This window comes from Eschscholzia californica, unplaced genomic scaffold (genome assembly GCF_041429995.1).
Source record: "Eschscholzia californica isolate CP2 unplaced genomic scaffold, dmEscCali1.0.p SCAF_5, whole genome shotgun sequence".
NCBI classification, from domain to species: domain Eukaryota; kingdom Viridiplantae; phylum Streptophyta; class Magnoliopsida; order Ranunculales; family Papaveraceae; genus Eschscholzia; species Eschscholzia californica.
The window spans coordinates 45,443,019-45,455,724 of record NW_028238472.1 but is presented as its reverse complement, the minus strand read 5'-3'; the positions used below and the strand labels follow the sequence as shown (position 1 = coordinate 45,455,724).

At 35.4% G+C, this 12,706-nt stretch overlaps 1 long non-coding RNA gene across 1 annotated transcript; it reads left to right on the top strand.

Annotated features, from left to right (window-relative positions):
• The first annotated feature begins 280 nt into the window (after positions 1–280).
• Positions 281–946, top strand: LOC147539689 (uncharacterized). Its single transcript, XR_015226121.1, has 2 exons — positions 281–387; positions 505–946. It is a non-coding gene; the product is annotated as an uncharacterized LOC147539689 (long non-coding RNA).
• The last annotated feature ends 11,760 nt before the right edge of the window (positions 947–12,706 follow it).

Below are 12,706 nucleotides of genomic sequence, written 5' to 3'. Positions count from 1 at the left end.
AAGTGAGTGAATAAAATACATGAAATAAACTCATAATTATAAAGTAGACTATTAACTTGTTTTCTTAGACTAGTATTGATATTAAGGATCTACAAACATCAGAAAATAAATTACATAGAATCCTAATTATTTATTTAGGTATCATTCTGATATAAGAAATATTACAAAAATTAAGAAACCTAAACTATAAAGATTCTTGAATATTAACTTTGTTTCCTAAAACAACTACCTTAGTGAGTTTTGAAAAGCTTTATATACTACAAACTTGTGATCAGTTGTTGTTCACATCATTTTCTCTTCTCTCTCTCAATCAAATGGGGCATAGCGTTTATGGATTTTCAGCTACAATGGCTTTGGTTCTTTTGTTGATTCTTTTGAGCCCTATTGGTTTGTTTCACTTCTTGTTCAACTACCCTATCTATCTGTTAAACCAATTAATGTGATTCTTATTGTATTGTCTTATTTCTAATAATAATAATAATACTTATATTTTCTTGTTTGCAGAGAAAATGGGGTTGGAAGTGGTGGAAGCCACGGGGAGTACATGTAATTCACCTAGCCAGAAATTTAGGGGAATATGCTTAATCAGTAGCAATTGTGATGCTGTTTGTAACGGTGAAGGGTTTACTGGAGGCAAGTGTAAAGGTTATCGCATGCGTTGTATGTGTTGCGAAGATGGTGATGGCCAGTCGCCGCCTTTTGGAGGCCCGCCTTCCGGAGGCCCGCCTTCCGGAGGCCCGCCTTTCGGAAGACCGCCTTTCTGGGGCCCCCCTTTCGGAGCCCGCCTTAATTGAAATGATAAAACTTAAGCAGTGATTTTCTTTTGCAAGAATAATACTCCACTATGATGAGCACAATTATGTGTCACATGTGGTAGGTAGTACACATGTTTTGAAATACTGTTGTTTTGAACAATGTTTCAATACAATTAAAATGATTAATGGAATAATTATACATGACATTAATTACACTATCTGTTAGATTTCATTTGTTGCTCAAATTACTTGTAGGAAATTAAGAGTCTAGATCATTCTTGCGTGGTCAACATGTAAGGTGCTGAAATTGTAGGATAGGAAAATCAAAAGGATAAGACTAATGACTAGAAGTCAGATTATTAATTGGAGCGAGATTTTATAAGGCCCCTCATTTTTGTTAAAAGGCCTCCCCTTAGTGATAATTTAGCAAGTAAAATGGTTCATGGGGAGGCCTTTTAACAAAATTGGGGATGCCTTATAAAATTTCCCTTAATTGGATTTGTTTCATGGGCAATTGGACACGGATGACGTATTTGTGTTTAACTGGATCAAGTGAGGCCCAGTGGTAGCTCCTTTGTGTAATTAAGGTTATAAACATCATGAAACAAATAAATAACCACTCCGCAAAAAATCTTTATTTTCCCATCGTTATAATTGGTACCTAAAGATAAATATTTTAAGATGTCACTAAATTACCATCTTTTGAACTATTTTATTTGATGATTTATATATCTTTCTCATTATACAATTTAGTAGTACATGAAGAGCAAGTACAAAATTTACCACCCTAATATACTCCCAATACCGATTAATGTTCTCTCTATATAACTAGCTGTTACAAGGCATTGATACATATGAAGATGTGATAAGCACGATAACCGCCTAAGTTAAACTTATAGTAAAAGAGGCCTAAAGTCCAACAACATGAAAGATGTCTAACGCTCGAAATGCTTATTACATTATTTATACCTTTAATAACCCAAATTCAGTAACTATGGATTCTACATCCCGTGGGAATCGAACCTAGTACCTCCAGGTTTTTTGAGTTTATGTCTAACACTTTGAACAACTTAGGCAACCAAGTGTTGACTCCAAAAGTTATTATAACATTGTAAAACGAAGCTAAATATGAAACCTGATTGATTAACCCACTTGTGCTACATTTTTAAATTCAATAACAATTAATAAATTTGAAAGTATAAACTAAAACAAAGAATACGAGGACTACGTGGGTTAGTGTCGATCCTCTTCCCACGGATCTCTCGACCTACATCCAAGGTGAAAGTCATTAACAATTGTATATTTTATACTACAGAGACATTGTTAGTACTTCCTCGGCGATGGAAGCCGGAGCTAGAGCTGCCTACTTAGCAATTGAAATGGCACTACAACTACCGGAGTATGAATGTGTTATTGAAGGAGATGCCTTAACTATTATTAAAGCATGCATAGAAGAAGAAAAAGACATCTCATGGAAAATAAGATCCATATTAATGAGAATTCGAAGAGAGTATGGCTATATGGTTGCACCTTTACATTTTGCTACCGTAATGCAAACCAAGTAGCACATCTTTCAACAAAAAATTCGACACAATACGAAGGGAGATCATTGAGACTCCCTCTTGCATTGGATGCCAATTGGGGGCAAACAAGGCCAATATTTCAGTAAGCTCAAATAGCTAATAAAATCGGCAATAGCCTCCATTAATCAAAACAAAAAATTTAATTACACGCACACATAATTATAGGTGGATAGGCAGATAACTTGTTTCCCAGGACTACTGTTAAACTAATACTAGGAAATTTATTACATGAGAACCTAATCATTTAGATATCATTTTAATACACAAAATAGAAATAATACAGAGAAAGAACGCATGAAAATTTTTCATAAAAAATGCATGAAAAGCTCAAAATCTGAGCAAATAGAGAAAAAAAAAGGCCAGCGCTTTGGGGAAAGCTAAATAGTTTCCGGGGTGTGAAATTTTAAAGGGAATATGTAGAATTAATTTTAGAAATTTTTCGGGGAAATAAATTTTAAGGGGAAATAAAAAAAAAACACTCCACCTCACCTCTCTCTCTCTCCACCTCACCTCTCTCTCTCTCCACCTCACCTCTCTCTCTTCTCCGACAAGATCGCCGGCCGGAAAATTTTCCGGCCGGCGACCATTAAAATAAAAAAAAATCACTCACTCTCCCTCTCTCTCTCTCTAAAATTTTTTTTTTTTTTTTTTTTTTTTCTTCTTCTTCTCTCTCTCTCTAGACCAAATCCAGAGAGAGAGGATCTATGAAGGTCCTGTTCGGGACCTTCATCAGATCTGATGAAGGTCCCGAACAGGACCTTCAACGGATCTGTTGAAGGTCCGTTCGGGACCTTCAACAGGTCCTCTCTCTCTCTCTAGATTTCTAGAGAGAGAGAGAAGAAGCAAAAAAAAAAAAAAAAAAAAGTTTTTTTGAGAGAGAGAGAGGAGGGAGAGAGAGTGAATTTTTTTTTAATGGTCGCCGGCCGGAAAATTTTCCGGCCGGCGACCTGTCGGAGAAGAGATAGTGGTGGGGAGAGAGAAGATGAGGTGGAGAGAGAGCTGAGGTGGAGAAGCTATTTTGCTTTCCCCCAAATAAAATTGTCAAACAAAATTGACCAATTTTTGACCAAGTCTTCACACCCCGGAAACTATTTTGCTTTCCCCAAAGCGCCGGCCAAAAAAAAACCACCAGAAAAAAATGTTGTTATAAACTGTTGACAAATATAATTGTCTTTGGCTTGTTATAAAATATTGAAACATATGTAATGCATTAGCCAAAATATTATTTGTCCGTTAATTCGTCAAATAATTTTTGAATCTAAAGTCCAAAAACAAGGGGGTTAATTAACCATGTACTCGTTCCTAAATCAATAAAGATTACAAGACCAAAATAATACATGAAATGTAGAATCAGTCCAAAAGTATACTTTATGGTAGGCTCCATGCTTCAAGCAGTTTATTTTCTCTCAATATTGTCCTTCTACAAATATATTTAAAACTATCAGTAAACCAAAGTGATGTAGACGCGGCGGAATTAAAGAAAAACAATAAACTAAATTAAGAACGATAAAGAAAACGATAAGAAACGATAAAATAAACTAAAATTCTTAATAACTTCAATGGTTTTTCTCTTCAAGGTGAATAATAAAATAGACTAGACCTCCTTTTATAGGATAACAGACTTTCCTAGATAGACTCAAACTAGGATTCCTAAATAATAAAAATACTTAAAATATAGAAACTTCTAAATAAAGAAATACCAATTTAAAGTAACTTCCTAATCATATACTAATTAGGACCACTATTGTGGCCGACCGGAACGTGGGCACGCGTGGACGTGGGCCCACGTGTTATGCGCCTGCATCACAAAGGTTTCTTCAGGTTGAGTTAATCAAGATATTGTTTCCATAAGTTATAAGAGAGTTTTATGTCCAAAATTTATTGTTGTCAAAATATTTAGCCTAAACGGCCCAAGAACAGAAAGAAAAACTATCTGAGCTACATCTCCTGAAATAAAAATTGTAACTGATGGAACTAAAGACAAAGAGAGAATGTCTGTGTCTCCAAAGCCGCTTGACTTGCTTAGTAATGTATTTTCATCTTAAAATCTTTCAAGGTTTTATGTTTTGTAGATAGATCTTTAAAATTTTTAATTGTTTTATTGTTCTTCTACAAAATATAATATGTTCATTAGTTTACTATCAAAGGAATCATTTAATACTATTTTCCAATGTTTCCATCTTTCGACAACCTATTTATCTTGAAATTTTATAGATGTTGATAACATATGAGATCTTCTTATAGCATTTTTCTCAATTCTAACAACAGATTTGAATGTAACACGTTTTCCCACTAGTTTGGTAAAAAAAATAAAAAAAAATGAATTTTCAAGCACTACAATCTTGTTTTCATTAAAAATATGTCTTTATTGATTTTATTAGCATTGTATGCGTGACATGTGTTAGAGAGTCAATTCCACTCGGTCACAACCGAGTGGGTTGGTCTTCATTAATCCTAATTCTATTAGGATTACATTAGATAATCCTAATTCTATTAGGATTACATTAGATAAAGATAGAGTTTTAGTTTTTAGTTTTTATAAGACTCCTAAGTTATAAACCTATAAATATGTATCTCCATAGACAATGTAATCAATCAAGTTGTAGTATTAATAAACAAGGTATTTACCTAGCTCTCTCTCTCTCACGATCAACTGTTCACTAATCATCATCAATCATCCTCGGTTACAACCGAGAGCTCCATTCTTCTCTCTCTCGGTTATACCCGGGTATCCATACTATCACACTCGGCTTCACCCGAGAGTCGTCACATATCATCTCGGTTATACCCGAGACCATCATCTCTTCTCCATCTCTCTCGGTTATCAACGAGACGATCATCTTCTTCACCTCCACTCGGTTATATTCGAGTGTGTTTATCGTTCAAAGGTTTAACCTTTTCACAACATGTATCATGATTTAGTTAGAGTATGGGAACAAAAGTTTGGTTATTTATGTACTAGCATTTTATTCATTCCAACAACACACTTAGGTTTAACATGTTCTTTGAGTTACTTAGTTTAGATTAACAAAATTCTCAATTTTTTCAAGCATTTTACTTATTTTAACAATACAATGATATCTTAGAAAAAAAATTCAATCTTGTTTTCATCTAAATTATGCATGTAAACTAGTATATATTTTGCTGATATTTTCAGTATTTTTGTAGCATTTTATTGATTCGAACAACAACATATGCTTTGTTAAAAAAAAGTTCATAAATTTTCTTGTAGCCTTTCTTTGATTTTTGTATAAATTTTGATAACTCTACCAACATCTTCTAAACTCTTAAAAATCAATCACATTTTTAGAAACATAAATAAGTTGGATTTAACTACTCAAAGATAATCAAAGAATATTGTCGACATGGTTGTGGTATTTCTAGCATTTCTGTAATATCTTCTAGCATTTTCCATTAACTCTCAACATTTTTAATGTCTTTCACGATATTTGTACTAAAATGTAAGAGTAATTAAAATTAAGAGAAACTCAATACAACATAATCAATTACAAGAAATAATAACTTCAAGATATTTTTCAATTTATCCTTCAATTTATCCAGTAACAACCAAGTCAAATCAACCTTCTTCCTTTGCGCTTGTATTGTTAAATCTTTGGCTAACATCCCCTGAAAAAATATTTATAGTTAGATTCGACCACAAATTCATCTACGTGGAAAGTCACATACAACCACAATCTCGTCTATAAAATTGTAAAATATATTAGTGTTCAAACAAGTGCATCTATTGACAATGGCGGATCTATGCTTGGCCCTCAACATTTATAAATTACTATATAATATGTAATTAAAAAAAATTACTTCAACATTATAAATACATATGCATTCCAATTTTAACTAATAGATGATGTTGGTTCAATGGTAGAATGCATGTTTAGTTACATTGAGGTTCTGGGTTCGAGTTTTGTCTCTTTCATTTCTTTTTGTCTATTTAAGATTTTTTTTAGTGTTTTAATATATAGTTTCAGGGTTTCCCGATTAGTTCAGTCGAATTTCAAATTTTATACCGAGTATTTCATAATATATTCCAGTTAATTCTCAAACCATTATTTCTCTTTTCAGCAAAAAATTTGTTCCGTAAATCATAACTACTTATTAAGAATTTCTAAAATCTAAAATGATTAAATCTATTATATTCAAGTATTTCATAAAATATTTCGAAGAGGAGGTAATTTTTCAAATTGAAGTAGTAATATTTTAGACCCCCCCCCCCCCCTCCCCCCAAAGTAAATCCTAGATACGCCACTGTCTATTTATTAAAAAAAAAAACAAGTGCATGTAATTCATGCAATGATAAAATAAATAAAAAACGTAAAAGTGTAAAACTTTACAGAAAATTTGTACAGTTATCGATAAAGTAATTTTGAGAGTAACGTTGTTATGTTTGTAAAATATATTATTTTTTGTGAGTTCTGAAATTGTTGGTAAATTTTCTACAATTTATGCAACATCAATAAAGTGCTACAACAAATTTTAGAGTGTCGCCGACGAAAACACAAACTCGTCATTCAAAATTACCAAACGTTAAATGATTTTTTGAGTAAGTCAAAGAATTACAAAACGTAAATATGTTGTTAGAATCAAGAAATTAAATGCTATGAGAATACACAAAAAGTTCGCGAAACATATAATTATTTTTCATGCAAATTTTTTGGAGAAACAAGATTGTAGAGAGAGAAACAATGCGACAAGATCAGAAAAAAATTTCTAAGAAAAAGATTGATATCCTGACTTTAAGAATAAAAACAACAAAACCGTGCACGGTGCAATAATTTATCATTGAAGAAAAAACGAGAATATGGTAAAAAGAAAAAATTTAATCCGTTGAGCATCATGTTCTTCTAGGTTTGCTCCAAGTGAAGACTAAAAATCGTGGATAAATTTTACCTGCGATTTCTCTAGATTTTGTCTCGGTGAACTAAAGAAGAGAGAGTTATGATCGATTTTCTTTGAGTCAAAAGATTAGGGAAACATTCTTTTAAAATGATAGACAACTTTTTTTAGGGACGAAACTTCTTATTCAAGAATTATTTTCATGAAACTAAAAAGACTAATTATATCTTCTAATCTGAGTAATTTTTATTTAACCGGTGATAGGTCGGGTAGTAGTAGAGAAAAGAGAGTGAACGATATATATATATCCTTAAGGTCTGAACGTATATCCTTTCGAAAGAATGTCCTGCGACCAAGATGGCAATGCGTACAATTTGGCTCATAGGATAATGATGAACTTATTGGAAGACCAACCAATCCAGTTCAATTAGGAGTCGTAATGTTTAGCTAGAAGCCGTTTACGATTGTCTGATCACTTTTGTCATCCGCGGCTAACATAAACCGGATTCTACAACGGGTTACACATAAGAATGGAAACTTGAACAGTGAGAATAGACTGATGGGAACTAGCATATAGATAGATATGATCCAGTCTAATAGTGCTTAAAATATAGAAAAGAATCAGACTCGAAAGAGAAGCTCGGGAAAAGAGCAAAACTCACTTTTTAAGCCAACAAGGGAATCCCTTAAGAGGAGAGCCCTGGCCGACCATAAAAAGGGGTGTGGGCCGGCCAAGACAAACCCATAAGGGGTTTTTGTGGCCGGCCACACTAAAGGGAAACCCTAATTGGGGTTTAGTCCTAATTTGTGGCCGGCCACACTAAAGGGAAACCCTAATTGGGGTTTAGTCCTAATTAGGGAATCCTAGTTAGATTAAACTCTAACTTGTGCTTATTTTTTCTGAGGGACATTTAGGATTCCTTATTTGAGTGGGACTCTACTAAGGTAATGTCTCTATAAGGATTAGTTCAAAGTTCAGAAAAGGAGTGGAATTTTCTCAAGAAGGAAATCACTCTCCTCACACAACTATTGGAGAGAGAGGATTTTAGAGATAAAATTCTCATTCTATCTATCAAGTCTAGAAGAAGGAATTCTTCATCTCTACCTTCAAGAAGGTCCTAGCTGGCTGAAAGAAGGGAGTTCAAGCTATTCATTCGGTGTGTCAAGTAGAGGAGCTACACTTGAAGCTCTTTGATCTTCACACGCGATTGGAAAGGTTTATGGGAAAATTGCGATAAAGGTTAGTGTATCCCACTTCTAGTTCATTGTTAGTTCATGTATTCGATCCTGGATAACTTAGTGTTAAACATTAGATGTTTGAGATTCCGCTACCAACATTATTTAGATGATTAGGGCAGTCTTAGAGATATGTAATTACCTACAGTGGCATCACGAGCCGTTTGCATGAAACTATCTTTGGCTAGAACGAACTAGAAATTGATAGATAGAATTGTTTAAATAGAGATTCGGGCATATTTATGATTAATTTGAAAAAGATTTAAACGTAATCAAACACGTATTTGAAAGAGTTTCAATGCATAGAATCATTAGATTTTGATGTTTTTGAAAAGGGTTTTCGAAAACGGATCTAATGGATTATTGATTTTGAAAAACGGCTTTCAAAATCATGAATATTGGATGTTGAATAGTGAAAAACATAAGTTTTCACCATGAATATAGTAGGAAGAAGACAAGGTCGGTTAGGGGTGTTTTGAAAATTTCAAAAACCAATGTTCGGGCCGGAAAGGACAGCGTCCCGAGAACCGGGACGCGCGGGACTGGGATATCCCGGTTCGAGTAGGATCGGGATTCCTAGTCCATGTAGGACTGGGAGTCTGAGATTTGTAAATCTCGGACATCCCAGACGCGTCTGGGTAGTCCCAGTCTGAGACGTACGCGTCTCGGACGCTCCATACGCGTCTTGGATGCATCTAGGGATTCCTAGTTGGTTTCGAACCTAGACTGAGACCAAGGACGTGAGTCCAGACGAATCTAGATGCGTCTGGAAGCTTCCAGCCGCACCTAAAGTGCGATTGGAGCGTCTAGACGCGTCTAGAGCGTCCAAGGGCATCTGGGACTTATAGTCCGAGATGGACAAGTGTTGTCCCGTGCTAGGATGCGTCTAGGACGCGTCTAGCACGTGCACGTCCCATCCGAGATGGTCTAGGCATCTGTTCCTAAAAGTTCGAACCATTGACTAGCTTTGACCAAGACTAGTCAAAGGACTTTGACCAAGTTTGACTTGAGTCTTTTCCAGTTTGACTTTGGCCCATTGGGCCTTGACTCGAGTCGGGAGATTTTTCTTGCCTTTTCTTCCGGTTCCAAGCATAATTTTTCCGACATTGACCCGGGTCATCCGAGGGCCCAAAGGGAGTTTTTTCCTTCAAACGATTTTGAAAATCATTAAGGAAGAAACCAAATGGGCCATTAGTCTGAATTTTGCGAAAATAGACTTAGAAGCCCATTAGACATAGAGATGTCACACTATCCCACAAAAAGCTATACAGACTACAGCAAAACCTAGAAACGAATCTAGGATACATACTTTATATTATGAATGTCATATTTTTGTATATATGTATATATGTGAATACGTAGAATAGTGTTGCCTTTAGATAAGTTATGATTCTTGTTTCTAAGCATAAACGAGTATGTGTCTGAATATTACTTAGAGTATAGGGTCTATAGAAACTATTGATGAATCGAATGATGAGATCATGATTCGAGTGAGAGTAATCAATGGTGGTTCAAGGATGAAATCCAAAAGAACCATTAGGCGAACAAGAATTAAACTAAAATATTAGATATTTTAGGAGGCTATACTAGGGTTTTAGATAAAAACCTAACGAGAATTCACATAAAAACTTACGTATACGTCACGAATGGTTAGGATAGAGTTCATAGTAACGCAAACTTGATAAAAATACGTTATTATCCCTAAAAGAATTTTGAGTATAAGCCTACCCAAAATAAGACACATGTTGATCACTTGTTCATCGATGGTGGGTCTACCTCCGCAGGGTGCCATCTTTTACCTCGGGACAATATGAGTAGATATATGAAGAGGTCTACACGTCTAAACTGGTTATTCTCAATGAGTCAGCAAAAGAATTTTAGACTTCGAGGCAAAGGATTAGTTTGACACTCAAGTGTGAAACTAATTAACCAAGAGTCATAGGTGTATGATCAGTAAAGATGTTACTCACCCAAGACAACGAAGTTAAGGGCAGTGCCCTGCTACGCTTAACCTCGAAGAATTGGGATCTTGGAATCGTATTATTCAAATAATGGAAAAGATTCTTGAATAATATGGCGAAATTAGGATTTTGCTAGGGTAACAAGATTAAGTCACTTTGTATTATTTACATGTAGTTTAATTATGACATTCAACGATGTCTTCAACCTCTACACCGTGATGGGAAAATTGAATGGCACAAACTACGTTCAATGAGAAAGAAATCTGAAAAAGGTTCTCAGGAAGAAAGTGGAAGTATTAGACACACCAATTCTGGTACTTACAAAAACCTCTTCTAAAGAGGAACGTGAGCAAGCTGACATTATCGTTAGAAAGTCAGCGCTAGTAACATGACTGATACTAGTATCCATGAAAAGGGAATATCGAGATAATTTCATTGACATAGATGCATATAGCATCATACGACAACTAAGAGAAGTGTTTAGCACACAGTGTCGAAAATAAAGATATATGATATCTAGAAGTGTACTGAAAAAGCGACAAGAAAAAGGGAAACCTGTTCACCTTCATGTTTTAGAAATGATTGATCATTTCCATGACTTGAAGTGGTTGGGAGCAACTATGGAAGTTGACTTTGCAGTTGACTTGATCTTACTTTCCTTACATGATGGATTTAAAGAAGTAAGATGCAACTTTGACAAAAAAATTGGCATAGTATCCCTAGAAAAACTGTTCGCTATTCTGGAAGTAGCCGAATGCAAAATCGGAGTACCTGAAAATACAGAAGAAATTCTTAGTATTCAAGAAGACACCGATCCAGAAATGGAAGGCGTTAGGAGAAGTAAGCGCTCTAGGACAAGAAGGGATGGGCGAGTCCCAAAGCCCAGAACTAACCTTCCTAACAACAGTTGCTTATTCTGTGGTAGCAAGTCTCATATGTGGTTAAGAGATCGCCCACGCTACCTGGAAGAGCTGAACAACGGATCTGAAAATTCCGCTTAGGTAAAAATGTTAAAAGTTGATTCAATTAAATGCAATTCCTTTAAAGGTATTGGATACTGATGGGTCTAGAAAGTTTCCTAAATAGGTCTACACCCGCAAGTGCACGGGTGTCAAGTTGTAATAAATTCCGGTAAGACCGATTCGTTCCTCAAAGACTTAGTCAAGCTCAAATTCTAACCTTAATTATAACTTGGATTCTAACTTGGTTTTGATGATATAATTCAAATAAAGATAATAAATAAACTTAAATGATATAAAATTCAAGAAATGGGAGAACCTCGGGTTTTCGAATCCGTCCTCCTAACAATTCTAACGACAATTTATTCGATTTAATTAGCGAATTCCTTATATAACTCAGATTCTAGTCCATGAACGGTCTAAAAATCCGGAAGATTTTATCATTAAAAACAATTGAAACTTGTTTGTAAATTGTATCGAGAAAATAGTTATGATGAACTTCATCTAAAACCCTAGATAAAAGAGCTAATGAGAGAGAGAACACAGACTTTTTTCCTCGCTGGAAACGATTTCCTTCTAATTTTCCACTGGCAGCTGATGAGACATGAAAATGTCTCATTTGAATCTCTTAACTCGGGTTAGTTAGTCCAGTTCGAGCGGTTACTCTGATGATGTGTTTGATTTTCTTTCTCAGGTCTCATTTACGGAGTTCGATGCGAAAACATCGTGATAAAGATATACTTGAGGGGCATTTTGGTCATTTTAATGACAAGGGTATTCTGGTCAATATTCATGTGAAAGTAGAGTCCAATACGAACCCAACGGCGAAGACGGAAGTCAAATCGGAGTCCGGATGAGCGAGATAGAACGGATCAAAGTATGGGTCCAAATCCGTTAATCAAAAGTTAGCATATATTCGCTGTGACACATGGCGCTAATCCAGAGCAGGAGTTCAAATTTCGGTACACTGTAGGGCATACCGGGAGTCTTTCGGAAATTTGGACCAGCTAAGAATCTAGTGTGACCTGAAGCAAGTTATGACTGTAACCCTTAAGATCGGGCGGTTTTCTAAAGGCTGGTGCGCGAGATCAATTAATTGAACGTGCAAGACACCGTGTTAACGTGTTTCTGCTACGTACTAAATCGTCCCACACTTGACGCCAGCTACAAATCACGGGATTCCCAGAATTTTCGCTACAGTGTTCGATGACGCAAGATGGAATTCGGTGCTCACGCAAGATCTAGCGGCCTATTTCTCGTCAGCTACAAATGGGTTCATCCAAGCTTGTGTTACAACATCCCTTTGCTCGTCTGCGATGCAGCTAATCACTCCATCATAACTGCCAGCGTCAGCTCCAACT